The sequence below is a fragment of the Pelodiscus sinensis genome, chromosome 16 (genome assembly GCF_052426305.1).
Source record: "Pelodiscus sinensis isolate ZL-2025 chromosome 16, ASM5242630v1, whole genome shotgun sequence".
Lineage (NCBI taxonomy): Eukaryota > Metazoa > Chordata > Testudines > Trionychidae > Pelodiscus > Pelodiscus sinensis.
Window position 1 is genome coordinate 26,872,625 of NC_143067.1, and position 17,447 is coordinate 26,890,071.

At 47.3% G+C, this 17,447-nt stretch overlaps 1 protein-coding gene and 2 non-coding genes across 3 annotated transcripts in view; 2 read left to right on the forward strand and 1 right to left on the reverse strand.

Moving 5' to 3' along the window:
• HTR4 (5-hydroxytryptamine receptor 4) overlaps nucleotides 1-17,447 on the forward strand; it is a 308,882-nt gene that overhangs the window by 282,576 nt on the left and 8,859 nt on the right. The gene's annotated exons all lie outside the window — the stretch shown is intronic.
• LOC149523516 (signal recognition particle RNA) lies at nucleotides 5,236-5,538 on the forward strand. Its single transcript, XR_016347002.1, has one exon.
• Nucleotides 5,889-6,182, reverse strand: LOC149523517 (signal recognition particle RNA). Its single transcript, XR_016347001.1, has one exon.

Genomic DNA, 17,447 nt, shown 5'->3' on the forward strand with positions numbered 1-17,447 from the left:
TTCTATAGTTATTTTCATGTATTGAAAACAACATAATCACGCTAGATGGAGCAAAGTAAATATACAGTCTAAGCACTGTGACTTAATATAGACACACAACTGGAAGCATCAAACAGTACCTTCAATCATTTCTACATTTCCATTTAGCAAACTTTGAACACTTCAAAAATCTTAGTAATCTAGATGCAAGTATTTCCTTTTCTTTGATGATAATAAGGGAGGGTATGTCTACACTACAGCACTCATTCGAACTAACTTAATTCGAATTAGTTAATTCGAACTAAGCTAATTCGAACTAGTGCATCTAGACCTAAAAACTAGTTCGAATTAGCGTTTTGCTAATTCGAACTAGCATGTCCACATTGAGTGGACCCTGAACCGAGGTTAAGGATGGCCGGAAGCAGTGCCGGCAGGACATCAGATTAGGACTTCGAGCGTGGAGATGCTGTCTCAGGCTAGCCGAGGGCTGTGGTTAAAGGGTCCTGACCCCCACCCCGGACAGACAGTTCTCAGGGGTTCCCCGCTCGCTTGTCTAACTCGATGAGGGACAGCAAAGCAGTCCTGGCTTGGAGTGCTCTGAATGCCCACACTCGGCGCAACACAGCACTCGGCCATCAGCCCGGCTGCACTTGCCGCAGGCTGCCATCCGATGGGGGGAAAGGTCAATCGGGGGACTGCAGGAGAGCTTCCACCCCGAGGAGCCCACAGAGCCAGCCCAGTCCTCCCCATCAGGGGCTCGTACCCCATTCCTCCCTCACCTCCTTCCACTTACCCCTCCCTAGCCCCCCTTCCTGATGTACAAAATAAAGGACACGTGTGTTCAAAAATAGAAACTCTCTTTATTGAACAAAACTCGGGGAGACTGGGAAAAGGAGGTGGGAGAGGGGAAGAGAGGGTGGGAGAGGGGAGGGCAACTAAAATGATCAGGGGTTTGGAACAGGTCCCATATGAAGAGAGGCTAAAGAGACTGGGACTTTTCAGCTTAGAAAAGAGGAGATGGAGGGGGGATATGATAGAGGTCTATAAAAACAGGAGTGGTGTGGAGAGGGTGCATAAAGAAAAGTTCTTCATTAGTTCCCATAAGAGAAGGACTAGAGGACACCAAATGAAATGAATGGGTAGCAGGCTTCAAACTAATAACAGAAAGTTCTTCTTCACAAAGCAAAAGTCAGCCTGTGGAACTCCTTGCTGCAGGAGGCTGTGAAGGCTAGAACTAGAACAGAGTTTAAAGAGAAGTTAGATAAATTCATGGAGGCTGGGTCCATGGAGTGGTATTAGCCAGGGGATAGAAATGGTGTCCCTGGCCTCTGTTTTGGAAGGCTGGAGTTGGATGTCACGAGACAAATGGCTTGGTCATTATCTTTGGTCCATCCCCACCGGGGTAGCTGGTGTTGGCCGCTGTCGGCAGACAGGCTATTGGGCTAGATGGACCTTTGGCCTGACCCAGTACGGCTGTTCTAAGCTCAGGGTCGGGGGTCTCACTGGACCACCTTGATTTTCATGCAAACCTGCTCCTGGGTGGCCAGGCTGGCAGCTATCCTGCCCATACGGCCACTTTCCTGTGCCTAGTGCAGAGGTCGTGGATAAGGTCTACGATCTCCGCACTAGACCAGGCGGGCGCCCGCCTCTTGCAGCCCCGGGCAGGCTCCTGGGAGCCGCCAGCCTGGTCCCGGGAAGAGGCGGAGGGCTGGGGTGGCAACGGGTGGCTGGTTTGTGCTGTGCCAGGTGCATAGTCTGCTGGCTGGATGCTGGCAGGCTTGCACCTGGCACGGGCACCGTAGCCAGCCCGTGCCCCTTTAAGGGCTCCGGGGCTGGGAGGGGGGCAGAAGAGTTTCCCTGGTGGTGCCCAGAGTGGCCACCAGGGAAAGCTGGGGAGGGCTAGCCTCCCACTAGTTCAAATTAAGTGGCTACACAGCCCTTAATTCGAACTACTTAATTCGAACTAGGCGTTAGTCCTCGTAGAATGAGGTTTACCTAGTTCGAATTAAGCGCTCCGCTAGTTCGAATTAAGTTCGAACTAGCAGTTCGTATGTGTAGCGCCTATCAAAGTTAATTCGAACTAACATCTGTTAGTTCGAATTAACTTTGTAGTGTAGACATACCCGAAGATAATAACAGTGAGGAAGATGCCCTTAGATAGCAGTAGCAAAGGCCTTTTATCAAATGTAATCTAAAACCAGTTATTTATATAGTACATTAACCAGAAGGAGATGGATAAGGCAAGTGATGAGATCGGGTACGAGATGAGAAGGGAGGAAGACGCCATTGTAAAAATAGCACTTAACTGGACGCCTGATGGATGACGGAAATGTGGGAAGCCCAACACAACATGGCAGCGTACTGTTGAGGCAGACATTAAGAGAATGAATTACAACTGGGACACACTGGAGAAATGGCCAAAGACAAACAAAAATGGAGAACCTTGGTTGCTGCCGTACATGCCAGCGGGCATAATAGGCATTAACTAACTAACCAGAAGTATTTCTCCATGGTTTTCCAGCCGGTTGTGGATCACCATGGGCTTTTATAGGCATTAATGCAGACTGGAAAGAAAGAAAAATAAATAATTGGCTAAAGGAATCAAATACATATAATAATTGCAAAATTCTTGGTTCAGGCTTGTAGTAGTGATGGAATAAACTGCTGGCTTAAGTCAAGTTCTGATTGCTTCCAAATCATTGGAAGGACCTCTATCCTTTCGTGAATCCATAGTCCAGAGATTTGAGCAGGAAAGAGGCAAAACTGAAGTGTTTCCAGGGCCTTTTATAGCTCTGCCATGAGTAGAGAATCCCATTGTTCTTACTATACATTGCAGGTAAAGATGGAGTATGGAGTCACGCACAAGTCACACGTTCATGCATAAGTTTGTTTAGTCACAGCAGAAGCCATTACCTATACTTCACACAGAAAGTTCCCCAGAAAAGTTCATTCATCATAGACTAGTGTCTTCCCATTGTGAGTTAAATATCCTTTGGATGAACCACATATTCCCAGAAGGAAACATTTAAAATATAGGTATAAAGCTGATAATCATAACTTTCAAATACAAAAGTGATACATTCCTATAAATAGCATAATCATATTCAGTAAATTCATAACCTTTTGATGGACATCGTACATGCCACATTTTGTACAGGATTTGTTGCAAATATATAACAGTGGTTCCAACAATGATCCATATCAGGGGTTGGCCATGTGCCATAAGTGGCACGCAAGATGGCGTAGTGGCTGGGTGGCCTGGCAATTAGAGCAGGTGGCATGACCCTGTGCAGGGCTCTGCCTCCTTGGGATGTGCAGCTTCCGGGATCAGAGGGATAAACACCCTCTGTCCCCCGCTACAGGCTCTGCCTCCTGCTATGGGAGAGGGTGGGGCTATTCCACAGATCGGGGTGGTGCAGCCATTCACATGCTGCTGCTGCCTCTGTGGGGCACCCAGGCTAAGTTGTGGCTGCTCCCTGCAGGCAGGGAGATCCTTCCTTATTATCCTGCTGTGCCCGGCCAGTGAGGGGCCAGCCCCAGGCAAATGGCTGGGCCATGCAGGGAAGTGATTCTGCCCCCGTAGCTCCTCTTCACCCCAGGGCCAATCCTGGGGGGCTGCAAGTCCCATTGCTGCTGCCCTGCTGGTGTGTGCGCTCTGGGCACAGGGATGTGGGGCAGGAGAGGGTGAAGGAGGATGCGGGGGCAAGTTGGGAGGGGGCAGGGCTTGCACTGAGGGGGATGGGGAAAGTTAAATCTTGGCACGTCACTTCTGAAAGATTGCTGATCCCTGATCTGTATGGTCATATTTTAATCTGATAACAGGATAGTCCCACATGACATTCTCATAAGCAAACTAGGGAAATGTGATTTAGCTTAAATTATTATAAAGTGGGAGCAAAACTTATTGGAAGACTGTAGTCAAAGAACAATTATCAATGGATTGCAGTAAGACTGGGAGAGCATATCTAGTGGGTCTCATGGGGTCCGTCCTGAGTCTGATGCTATTCAATATTTTCATTAATGATTTGGGTAATGGAGTGGGGAATAAGCTTAGAACATTTGGAGATGACACAAGCTGGGAGGGGCTGCAATCACTTTGGAAGACAGGATTAGAATTCAAAATGACCTTGACAAATTGGAGAATTGGTTTGAAATCAGAAAGATGAAAATCAATAAAGACAAGTGCAAAGCACTTTATGTAGAAAGAAAAATTCAACTGCACAGTTACAAAATGAGGAATAACTGGCTAGGTGGTACAACTGCTAACAAGTATTTGGGGGTTGTAGTGGATCACAAACTGAACATGAGCCAACAACATGCTGCAGTTACGAAAAAGATAGGGTGTCATATATAAGCAGGGCCGGCTCTAGGTTTTTTGCCATCCCAAGCAAAAATTCCCCCTCCTCCCCCCGTTTTTTGACAGAGACATGAGTGGAGTGGGACTGGGGGCTTGCTTTCCTGGTGCTTAGAGCTGGGGCAGGCAGAACAGGGACACTCGGCTCTGTGACACGGGAGCGGATCGCCAGGTGGGATCCTCTGGGCACGTGTCACCGACCCTGCTCCCCGCCATTGCCCTGGTGGCAGCTTGTTCCTTGCTCCTGGGACCCGAGTAGCCTCCCGTGGGCTGAAACACTTTGCTCTGTCTAAGGCCTCGGGGCTCCACACGGGCCTGGGTGCGAGTCTGTGTCCCGTGGCGCACAGGGCTCAGCCTCGGGGATCTCAGTCTGATCATGCTCCATGTGGCCAAAGCTTAGAACTGACAAGAGGCGCTTAAATGGGGAGCTGGGAGGCCCCTGCCCACACGAGGCAGCCCAGGCCCTCCCCGTGCGCTGCAGGGGGCTGAGGTGGGTCGCATCTCGCAGTCCAGGGGCTGCCCGCTGTCAGGCTGAGCTGCTGTCTGGGCTGAAAGGTGATTTGCAGTAAGTTGGGGATCCCCGGGGGGCCACGGGTGAGGGGAGCCAGGTCAGCAATGGAGCATGTGGAAACTCCGGGGCCAATGGAGAGTAGAGCATGCCCATGACTGGCAGCGCCCGAGCCAGACCCGATGTCTTTTCACACAGCCCCGCACCTCATTCTCAGGACCGGGGCTGTGCCCAAGGACCCGTGTCCAGTGTTGTCACCTCGCTGTGACGCGCCGTAACGCAAATAACATTGTGGAGAATGAGCTGGGCTCCTGGGGCCGGTTGCAGCCAGCACAAGCCCAGCATTTGGCACTGGAGTGTGAAGGTGCAAGCGGGAAAAGGGAAACCCAGCCACGCCCTGTGGTGGGTACTTGTGAACCCAGCGCCCGGGGAGGCTGAGGGCAGCAGATCGCTTGAGCTCAGGAGTCCTGTGCTGCAGGAGGCTGTGCTGAGCGAGTGTACGCGCTAAGGGCCGCATCGACATGGGGTCCCTGGGGAGCCTGGGGTCCCCAGGTTGCCTAAGGAGGGGCAAATTGGCTCAGGTCTGGAACGGAGCAGGTCAAAGCTCCCATGTTGCTCAGTAGTGGGTTAGCACATGTAGTGGGATAGCGTAGCCCCTGCAGCGCAACCTGGGCGAGACATGGAGACCCGGCCTCTTTTTATGCCTTCCCCCCACCCCCACTACAGAGCCTTGGGGGAGGATAATGGAGGCCAAATCAACAGCTGGGATCCGGACTGGAGCAGGGGGTGCACATTCACCAGAGATCCTGAAAGGCACACTAGATGATGTGCTGCAGGTTTTGGAGAGAGAAACATGAGTTGCGAGCCCTCCAGCTCGCTTCGAGTCTCTGTGCCCAGCCTGGACATTTGGTGTCTGGGATCCGATCGCGCTTTGAAGATCCCTGATGCCTGGGTGTCTCCCTCCCCTCCCCTCCCCCCGCATTCCGGCTCCCCTCCATGTGGATGTCCCATTCCCCAGATGGGCTCTGCGGTGGGGGGCGGCATAAAGAGATGCCGGGTCTCCCTGTCTTGCCCAGCCTGCACTGCAGGGGCTGTTCACAGGCGCCATCCCACTACTGAGCAACACGGGACCTGCTCCGTTCCCGACCTGGGCCGGATCACCCCTCCTTAGGCAACCTGGGGATCCCTGGCTCCCCAGGGACTCCCCATGTCGATGCCACCCTCAGTTCGGACACCCACTTGGCACAGTCCCCTGCAGCCCAGAACTCCTGAGCTCAAGCGATCCGCCGGCCTCAGCCTCCCCGGGCGCTGAGATCACAGGCACACACCACAGGGCCCAGCTAGTTTTGCATGCTCAAGGCTCCAGCTTCAAGCTCTGCGGTCTGAGACACTGGCCAGAGGGGACGCCAGGGAGCTGGGCTAATGCTGCTCCCTGCACATGATCCAAGGAGCGGGGGATCACTTGTCCCTCCATATAAGACCCCGGGTGTTTCGGGGGCTCCATTCCCATCAGTCAAACTGGGCGCATTGAGGGGAAAGGGGACCTGCCTAAGCTGGACACACACAGGCTCGCGCTTCTTTTCCGAGCGCTGCTGGAGGCTGAGGCTTGAGTCATCCGCAGTTTGGGGGGGGCTCTCCTGGGCCACGTTCAGCCTTGACACAGTCACTGCTGGGAAGTTTGAGGGCCAGGGAGAGGGCAACTGGATCAGAAATGGAGCAGGTCATAGCTCTGGGCAGGGCGCACTGAGAGCGGAACGCCCCAGGGACTAGCTGGGGCTGAGTCAGACCCGGTCTGTGTTGATACTGCTCCATGCCCCATTCTCAGGGCTGGGCCCAACCTCTCCTCCCCCATGATCCGTGTTCCAAGGGTGATGCCAATGCCACATGGCGCCTGTGCTTGGTTCCACTGGACAGAGAGTTCATGGTGCAGCCTGGAGCCTTTAGTAGCCAGCCAGGCGCCATGGCAGGTGCCTGTCATCCCAGCGCCTGGGAGGCTGAGGCCGGCGGATCGCTTGTGCTCCGGAGTTTTGGGCTGCAGGGGGCTGTGCCGAGCTCATGTCCGCACTCAGCGGGCGGCTCTCAGCCAGAATGCCACCTCTAGAAATGTGCTGCCCCAAGCACGTGCTTGCTTTGCTGGTGCCTAGAGCCAGCCCTGTATATAAGATATGGGAGGTAATTGTCTTGTTCTACTCATGAGGCACTAGATGGACCACTGTGTCCAATTCTGGATGTTGTATAAAGGATTTAGAATGATTAAAATAAAGGAAAGATAAAAATGATAAAGGATTTGGAAAACCTGACCCATGAGGAAAGGTTAAAAAAACTGGGTATGTTTTGTCTTAAGAAGATTATGGGGGACTTGATAAGTGCCTTTGAATATGACAAGCATTAGTATGAAAAGATTGTGATAATTTGTTCTCCATGTCCCTGGGAAGGTAGGGTAAGGAGTAATGGGCTTAATCTACAGCAAGGGAGATTTAAATTAGGTATTAGGAAGAAGTTTTTAACTATAGAGGCAGTTAAGCCTTGGAATAGGTTTCCAAGAGAGGTTGTATCCCCATGATTGGACACTTTTTAGAACAGATTACACAAACAGCTGTTAGGAATGGTCTAGGACACTAGGTTTACTGGGTCCGGCCTTAGCACCGGCAACTAGACTTGATGATTTCTCAAGAGCCCTTTAAGACCAACAATAAAATGGATAGCAGTGTGGTTCCTTTGGAGGGAAGTGACTATAGCCCCAGGTTCATTGTGCCAATTACAATGATTTGTCTCGTACAATTATAACTGAACACTGGAGCTATGTCTAGACTGCAGGAATTTGTCGGCAGAGGCAATGCAAATGAAGCGCTCATTTGCGTTTCTCACGCTGTCATTTGCATAGTCTCTTCCGATCCTTTTTGTGGAAGAGGTTTTTGCGCAAAAACAAGCAGTGTAGACGGGGCCATTTTGCACAAAAAACCCTTTTGCACACGACCCCTTATGCCTCAAAAAGGAGGTATATGGGATCTTGCACAAAAGGTTTTTTTTTGCGCAAAATGGCCCCTGCTTATTTTTTGCGCAAAAACCTTCCGCAAAAAGGATCGGAAGAGACTATACTATGCAAATGACAGCACAAGAAACGCAAATGAGCGCTTCATTTGCATTGACTCTGCCGACAAATTCCTGCAGTCTAGACATAGCCTGGGGGAAGTAGATTATTAAAGCTGCCAGAAAATAGTTTCAAATATTGAACATATAAAGAGGGGGTCAGATTGTATCCAAGACCATGCATGGTTCTCTCCATGTCGCTGTTGCTACCTCACTCCTGACTTTGCAGAGTCCAGTTACCTACTGGAGGAAAGGCTGGAGATAAACAAGCAGGGCCCAGAATGAGTGGGCTGGAAGTAAAGCAGCTCATTGTCCCTCTTCAAGCTTCACAGAAGTCATTTGGGAAAGGCGAGACCTCTAAGGGCTGCTTAACCATGCCCATGATCACCCACTCACACATTTTGGGATCTTTGGGAGGCTCCAGTGGAGCCAATGCGGATCCCAGAGAAGATCAAAACAATTTGTGGATCCCTAGGGATCCCTCAAGTCTGAGCTTGGCCTTTAGCGAGCTTGGGGGGAGTGGTGTAAAGCCTACCCCATTGATAGGATCATCTGAGAACTTCCTCAAGTCTTACCACTAGAGCTGTTTGAAACATTTTCAATGAAATATTTTTTTTTGTCATCAGAACATAAGTTTTCATTGGAAACAAATAAAACCTTTTAAAAAAAGTTAAACATTAAATGAAAATGTGCCCTGCCACCCCATGCTGCTGCCTCTCTATCAAAGGCAAGAACGCGGGGTGGCAGGCAGAAGCCAGACCTCAAGGGGAGCCAATTTAAAAACCAGCTCCATGCACAGACTGGCTTTCTGCCACCCTACACTACTGCCTCTGGGTATGTCTACACTACCACCCTAGTTCGAACTATGGTGGTAATGTAGCCAACCGGAGTTGCAAATGAAGCCCGGGATTTGAATTTCCTGGGCTTCATTTGCATCTTGCCGGGCGCCGCCATTTTTAAATGTCTGCTAGTGCGGACTCCGTGCCCGCGGCTACACGCGGCACGGACTAGGTAGCTTCACTAGGTAGTTTCACGAGGCGTAACGGTAGTTCGGAATAGGAAGCCTAGTCCGAACTACCTAGTCCGTGCCGCATGTAGCTGCGCAGCACGGAGTCCGCACTAGCGGACATTTAAAAATGGCAGCGCCTGGCAAGATGCAAATGAAGCCAAGGAAATTCAAATCCCGGGCTTCATTTGCAACTCCGGTTGCCTACATTACCAATCTAGTTCGAACTAGGGTGGTAGTGTAGACATACCCTCTGATAGTAGCAGAAGCCCCTGATCCACGGGGGGTCTCAGCTCCCCACAGACAGAGGCTGCTCCACAGCAGCAGCCTCTATCTGTGGGAGGTCTGTGCTCCCTGCGCACAGAGACCTCTGCTATGGAGTAGCCTCCATCCATGGAGAGCTTGGACCCTCATTCCCCCCCTCCTCTCCCCGTGGACAGAGGCTGCTCTGTGGGATGTGGAGCAGCCTCTGTCTGTGGAGAGCAGCAGTCTCCCCTGTCCTTCTCCCATGCTGCTTCCTCTGCTAGAGGCAGCAGCATGAGTGGGGGCAGGTGGCAACGCAAAGCTGGTACTACGGGGAGTTTCTAAGCCAGGTCCTCCCAGTACTGGCTCCTGCCTATCCCTCCCTCCCCCCCCCATCTCCACAGTCTCTGCTACAGAGGCAGCAAGGCGGGGAGTAAATAGACTCATAGACTTTAAGGTCAGAAGGGACCATTATGATCATCTAGTCTGACCCCCTGCACAATGCAGGCCACAGAATCTCACCCACCCCCTCCTAGAATAATCCTCTCACTTATATCTCAGATATTGAAGCCTTCAAATACTTTGAAGACCCCAAGATGCAGAGAATCCTCCAGCTGTGATCTGTACCCCATGCTACAGAGGAAGGCGAAAAACCTCCAGGGCCTCTGCCAATCTACCCTGGAGGAAAATTCCTTCCCGACCCCAAATATGGCGATCAGCTAAACCCTGAGCATGTAGGCAAGACTCACCAGCCAGACACCCAGAAAGTTCTCTATAGTAACTCCTATCATCCCTCCATTGACCTATTTCCCACTGATAATGAATGGTCAATTAGTTACCAAGATCATGTTATCTCATCAAACCATCCCCTTCATAAAACCATCTAGTTTAATCTTGAAGCCAGCTAGATCTTTTGCCCCCACTACTTCCCTAAATGCGTGTAGTCGACAAAAAGCCTAGGTTTATTGGTTAACCATGTAGTTGTCTACTATGACATCCCTACACTAAAGCAGATACAAACATGATTATATCACATTGTCTGTCCCAAGTCTTCCCCACTTTCTTTTGCTACATTTGTAACTATTGCTGGAAAAGACATTGTGAGTAACTCTCTGCTACAAAATAAAGGACCAAAAAGGCTGTTTTCCACCTGTGCCTGAAACAGGAATAAAGCGGAACAGATGCTTGATGGCCTGGAATAACTATCAGACACACTCATCTTAATCTTGTCTCTTTTTTATTTTTTTTTATGTTGCAATTGTAAATTACGTTGTTTGCATTTGTAATTATGAGGCCAAACAGATGGTGGAAGGCTTATTTCAGAATAATGTAACCATTAAAATAACCTACTCTGGTCTGCCAAGCCATTGTTAATTGTAAACCTGATTTACTCTAGCATGGGGTTATTTTTCTCTCTCTCAAAATGCATCAGAAGGGAACAGAGCTTTGAGCAATGGACACTTTATTGAATGACTGCTATAAAAGGGGTCTTGTAAATAGCTGCAATGGGTCAGCACAGACTATGTAGCTGTATCAGTCTCCTAAGAAAGACTGATACTTGGAGGCTGATTAGACCAACAGCTTTCAACCCTAAGAGGTACTCTCAACTCCAGATTCACCGTCGTTGCTAGGTTCCAGTGGAATACGGCCACCTCCCCACCCACCTCTGCTCTTGTTTTGATTTCACTCAAACTATTCCCACTACAGTTTGGCAGCATGATGTAGTTGGGACTTAGGTTTTCTTAAATCTGTTAGGGTCTACTCACAACATTTTTCAGCGTCCTCTATCTCTGTTGCCTTTCAGGATGCTCTGTGTAAGGTCATCTTGCCTGCTTTTATCAACCCACAGTGAAAAGGTACTTCACCATGTCTGACAATAACAGAGACTCCTTGGATTCTCAGGCTGAAATTGGAGGTTGCCATCTCTCAACCAGGCTTCTTTCCTGGAAACTTCATTTCACCATCTCTCCCTTCTTTATTTTGTAGGGTGCCTCAACTCTGCCACCTACTGGTTGTTCTGCTCATACAGACAATAATATGCAGTTTAGATCTTTTGGATGATTTTGTGTCTCAGCCTTCTGTACCATTGGTTTTCATATTAAGAGCAAATATAAAGGCAGAGAGACAGCCTCAAGGCCTTGTTAAGTTGCAGTGGTCTGTACTCACCCAGCTCTGTTATCTACTTTCCAACCCCTTACTCCACACTCTATTTATGTGCATCTGCTTCCCACTTAGGCTACCTCTAGACTTGCTTTCACTTTCAAAAGAAGATATGCAAATTCAGCTGTAATTTGCATATCTTCTTCCGATCGGTTTTTTGAAAGTTTTTTTTGAAAAAGCAAGCAGTTTAGTTCAAACCTTTTTTTGAAAGAACCTGTAAACCTCAATTTTTGAAGAAGAAGGTTCTTTCCAAAAAAAGGGTTTTTTCCCCAAAAGAACCATGTGTAGACTGCTTGCTTTTTTTAAAAAAAAAAACTCTTTTGAAAAAGCTATCGGAAGAAGATATGCAAATTACCACCAAATTTGCATATCTTCTTTCGAAAGTGAACGCAAGTCTAGACGCAGCCTAAAGCTTTAGCACACAACCCCATAGCAACTAGGATAGGCACTTAGGGGCTGCCTGGTTTAACTGCTTTTAGCGTGCGGTTATAAAACAAAGCTTCTCTAATCAGGCATGTTCTTTACAGCTCTTATCAGGAGAAGAAGGGCTGAAGACTTTGTTCCTCCTCTACTCACCAGTTATGAAACAGAAGACCCGCGGAATCTGCATTTCTTCTACCCATAGTTATGACACATCTACAGGATCAGGGATTGTTGGAGAACTCAGGCCTTGTCTACACTGGCATGTTTTGTCACCAAAAACAGCCTTTTAGCAACAAAACAGTGAGAGAATTTACATTGCAATGGGACTTTTGTTGGGAAAAAACACCCAGCCCTGTGAGCGACTTTTGTCTTTTTCCCTCTCTTTATTGTCGACAAAAAGCCAGGGTGGACTCTGCTATTTGTTCTGTTGAGAGAACTGGCTTCTGCCAGGATCCCACAATGCCTGTCCTGATGACTGTGCTCTGTGTTTAGATCTCTGCTGCCCTGCAGAATGTGCCCCTCCCCTTTCAAAGCTACGGGAAGTATCTGATAGCTGGGTGAGCTGCTCCATTTGGGGAACAAAGAACAAATCATTGGAATGCTTCTGTTCTGCCTGGCTAGGTACATTGCAGCAGGCAGAAAGGGGACTGCAGGGGGAGGGCTGGAGAGATGGCTGTACTGCTTTGACATTCCTCAGCAGAGAGGTCACGGAGCTATGAGGGAATCCCAAAAAGTGCAGGGATCAGCTCTGCCTTCCCAGAGCACTGCACTAGGGGGTGCTTACCCACATTTCTTTGCTCTGTCTGTCGTCAGGGTGCTAGCAATGTGGCCATGAAATGTCCACAATGGGAGGCAGAAAAACCAGTCTGACCGGTGTTCACTTTTGGTGACTTTTGCATTTTCATTGCCAAACCTTCTCAGTGTAAACATAGCCTCAATATAATACTACAAGGCTGCTGTTGAGTTGAGTGCACAGAATACAGAGACAGAGTGGGGAGCTTCATTTGCTATAGGGACTGGCTGCATTGACGACCCCACTTCATTAGGGATCCCTGAGATCACTGCTTTATTTAAAAATGATTTTAACTTGAAATCTGCTAATTGTCATGTAGCAAGTCTGTTGTTGCTTGTTCCTGTGAGAGTTACCATGAACCTCCCTCCTCCATCCACTCCTGTCATCTGTTACACCCACTTGTTGCATCTTAAATTAGATTGTAAACCCCTTAGGGCAGGCACTGTGTTTTAATATGTCTGGCCAATACCCAGTGCAGTGGTGTATGCTACAGTGGTATTTTTCCTGCAGTTCAGATTTTAAATTTTGTTGGTACTTAAATTTCAGGGTGAGGACAGAATATTTTTAAACAGGTGTATTAAATAGCACATGGAATATTCCTATTATTTACTAGAGGCCGGTCTAGCCTGAAAATGTACATTGACATAGCCATAGCCCTGAGAGACCATGTTAAGCTCCTGGTACAGACAGTGCTAGATCAATGGAAGAGCAAAGACCTCCCACTGCTGTAGTGAGTGTTTACACTGAAGAGCTAAAGTGGTACAGCTGCAGCATGTAGCTAGCATTAAGTGTGGGGCATAGCCTAGGTCTTACAGTCCATGAAAAAGCCAAGGTGCTCCAGCTAAGTTAAAGCATTTCATACAGCAAGTGTGTGAATTAAAACAGAGGGATACAAAATGCTTCATCCCAACTCAGATACTCACAAAATCACATATACACTAACACAATTACATACAGAACACAAATTTTCATTGTACATGGAAAAGCAAAAAAAAAAATGTACAAAGACAACACAAACATGCATGTGCTAGCCTTTTAGTAGCCTTTCAGTTATATATAATAAACCCCAATCTATCTCCGTGAATCTTGATAATGATGAAAAACTGTTTTCTTCATTATCTAAGTAGGAGCAGAATTAACAAACCCCCAATCAAATCAAATCTTTCTAAACTTTATCCAGAGAGTGGCTGCAGAACTTGGGTAGAAATCTTCAACATATATTTCCCTGCCACAACAACAGAAACCAGGCTCCTGTGAATTCAAAATAAAGTTTCCTATTCACCAAGTACTCGACACTATCAACAGACAGGTTGGGGGAGATCACCAGATCAGGTGAGGCTGCATTACATAGACTGGGCTTAGGGAGGCAGAGGTATTTGTCATAAAATTGTCCTCTGCAAGGCTAAGATCGATGCTTTCACCATGCTTGAAATGTTCTGGGTATTTTGCTTTTGGATTTTTTCTCTGCTGTTATTACACTTTGGGAAGAAATATTTTTATTTGCAATAACAAGACTGGAGCCAGAGAGAAGTCCAATGTTTATACAAAGGCTTCAAAAAGTGCAGGGAGCTGCCACGCATGAGTTCCTCCTGTAGTCCATTAGTGAGACAGCTCCAGCCAGCAGGCGCTATCTTCACTCCCCACAGGATATGCACATGCTGTGCCTGCTAACGCAATTCAAACCCTTGGGTGGAGTTCATGAGGTTCCAGATGTGGAGCAGCCCCTCATCCTTGCAGTAGCCATGAAGGTTGAGTTCACGTCAAATCACAGACTGATATCAAACCAATAGCCTTGAGGTCAAAGATGGAGATGAGTGCAAGGGCTAGGCCTGAGCTACTGTTCAAGTGAAGGGGACTGATTCATGACTGTTCTCCAGTACTTTTACATTGCTTCTGCTGGCGCAAAATGGCTGTAATGCTGTATGTGGCCACTGGGGAATTCCCCTAGCATAGGGGGCATCCTGGGCAAGTGTAGCTAGCCTTATATTACCCTCACAGGATCCAGGAATGGGGACTGATGTTCCTATTCACCAGCTATTTTTGTCTACTAGAAAGGTCCGAGCATTCTTAGTAGTAGAGCACAAGATAGAGCAGTCCCCTCAGAAAGAGGAGATGCAAAGGTGTCAAGCTGCTATTTTTTCCAGCCCTGCACCATGCTCAGAATGAGAGTGGGGAATTGGCCCCTTGACTACAACAAATTCTGGGTCTCATGTTGAGCTCAGGCCTAAGCTTAGCCTACCATGGCACAATTAGCTTCATTGCAGTGTTAGCTTGTATCATGCTTGTAGATAACATGCCAGTTTGGTTTGTTACCTGTGAAGGACAACTTGCCAGCAGCTTTTCTTCTAGGGCAGAGATGCCCTCTTTGCTTCTGCTGGTTTCTTCCCTGCTTTGGGTTTAATACTGGAAAGCCACTCCAAGATGACAGATAATTCCATGGGAAGTCTCATAACTTGATCATCCAGATTTCAAAGTTCCTGTTGGAAGAAGTGGGACAGGCAGGCACAACACTACAGACTCCCACAGTTCTCCTGTGGATGGTTGTGCAGCACAGGCACCTGGGGTGAGCCAAGGAGTACCATCTCTCTTGGCTTTGATTCCCTAACTAATTGTACTAATCAATTGGCAGAAGGGAGGGGGGGGGGAGGGAACAGATAGAAGTGAGAATATCAGAAATGGCAAGGAAGTTACATCCTATTGGTGATTATTTTCTTAGCACTTGGTGAATTCCCAGGATATTTTGGGCTCACAGCCACCTCATTTCTGTCATGGGTCTGTCAAGGATCTATCCAGAAACAGTCCTCTCAACTGTGCTGAAAGCTAATTCCAACCATTTAATTAAAAAGCCCATTGTACTGTCAGAATCAGTGGTGTGCTACAGAAGCAATTATCTCCAAATTGGTCATTATCGCAATTAAAATACCATTTTGCAAGCTTGCAAACAGCCTGAGGCAGACTTTCCTTTATGGGTGATAATGGCTCTCCTTTATCGGACATTAATGCTGGGTGATGCTGTTTGTCCTCTGAAATGAAATGGCAATAGCATTCTTTACTGAGTTAGGGGAAGAGTCCACTTCATACACCATAAGGAGAGTGGGGAGCTATTTCTAATGGCGTTTGATGGCTTTAAATACCAGCATTTAAGAATCCCACACTGTAGACTCATTGTAGGCAGTAGAGCCGAGCAAATAATTTGCAGTGAATAATTTAGTCAATGACTTTAGCCCTTTTTTCTGCCCATGGATTGCATTTCCCTTAGATATATTCATTATTCAACCATTCTTGACAAATCTCTCTTGACACATTTATCCTAGCTATTCAAAATCCATGTAGCATTGCTTAATTGTGATTGGTGAGCTAAGTCACATGTTTTCTAATTGGCTAAACAGACAAGTGCTTCAAGTATGAGTGGATGTTAAAATTCAATTGCCCAAATACCTGTGCATACATTTCCATGTGAAATTTGCATTCAGTGAATGTTTGTGCCTATAAATTGAATATGAAGATCCCATACAGCAGATAGAATTAAACATTGTAATCTAAGAAGGGCAGAGCCTTAAGATTTTCTACATCTGGACTTCAAAGGTTAACTGTGTAAGAGTCAGTAGTCCAAAACACAAGAAAGGAGAAACTGTTGAAAAACAATCACATAGCACAGCAAGCCACCAATGAAAAAAGCCTTTGGCAGTTTACTTCTGAAACTTACCAGGCATGAATAATACAGAACATCCACTATTCCCTGGTTTTCGTTTTTACATTATGGCATGATTACTAATTGTGGTAAGTAGAATGCTCCCCCCTCCCTACACATGGACATCTCTCCAGATGGCAAACAATTGGAATTTTTGTCCCAAAGACCAGAAGCAACATGAAAATAAATTTCTGCCCTGAGAGATTCTAAGGCATACTAATAATTTCTCTTTAGCTTGCATGCTTTTGGTACAAATTATATTGGCTAAAATGCCAAACATGGACAATCCATTTCTGATTACAAGCAGAATGATACATGCATACATAAAGGATGATCATATTCAGTAGATTACAGCCTTTCCAGTGGTATCTCATATGAAGTATCTTGCATAAAACATATTTCAGTTATGCTGTATTCATAACCCTGTTCCCATTAAGAATATGGTCTGCCCTGTCAGAGTTCATATTCCAACTTCTGTGTTAGGTCTATATCCATTACACAGGAACTGACAGATAGGCACACACAGCACACACATACAAAGGGCCTACTCTGCACAGAGGAGTGTGCAGTTCTAGACAATCTCTGGCTAGAGTGTTGTAAGAATGAATCCTGGGTCTAATACTATTTGCCTTCCTTCTTCATTCATGCTCAAAAATGTTGAACCAATTCTATTCTCTTTAAACATTCACTTTAGGACTGGGTAATTGTCATGGAAGTTTCAAATGAAGGGAAATAAAGGGCTTGTGTACATAGACACTTAGGCCAGGTCTACACTACAGACCTATATTGGTAGAAATATGTCACTCGGGGGTGTGAAAAATCTACACCCCTGAGTGACATAGTTCTGCCAAACAAATCTGCCAGTGTCGTGTTGATGAGAAAAGCTTTTCCTGTCAACATAGCAAACACCTAGGCTGTGTCTACATTGGCACCCTTTTCCGTAAAAGGGATGCTAATGAGACACTTCGGAATTGCAAATGCCGCGGGGGATTTAAATATCCCCCACAGCATTTGCATGAACATGGCTGCCGCTGCCTAATAAGGAATCTTCCAGAAAAGGGTTTATTTTCCGCAAGATCCCGTCTAAACTGGCGCTTTTCTCCAGCAAAACCGCGAGCCGGAAAAAAGCAGCTCTCCTGTTCGCATAGTAGTGTCTTCACTAAAGGGCTACAGTGACCTAGCTGCACCAGTGTATCTGTG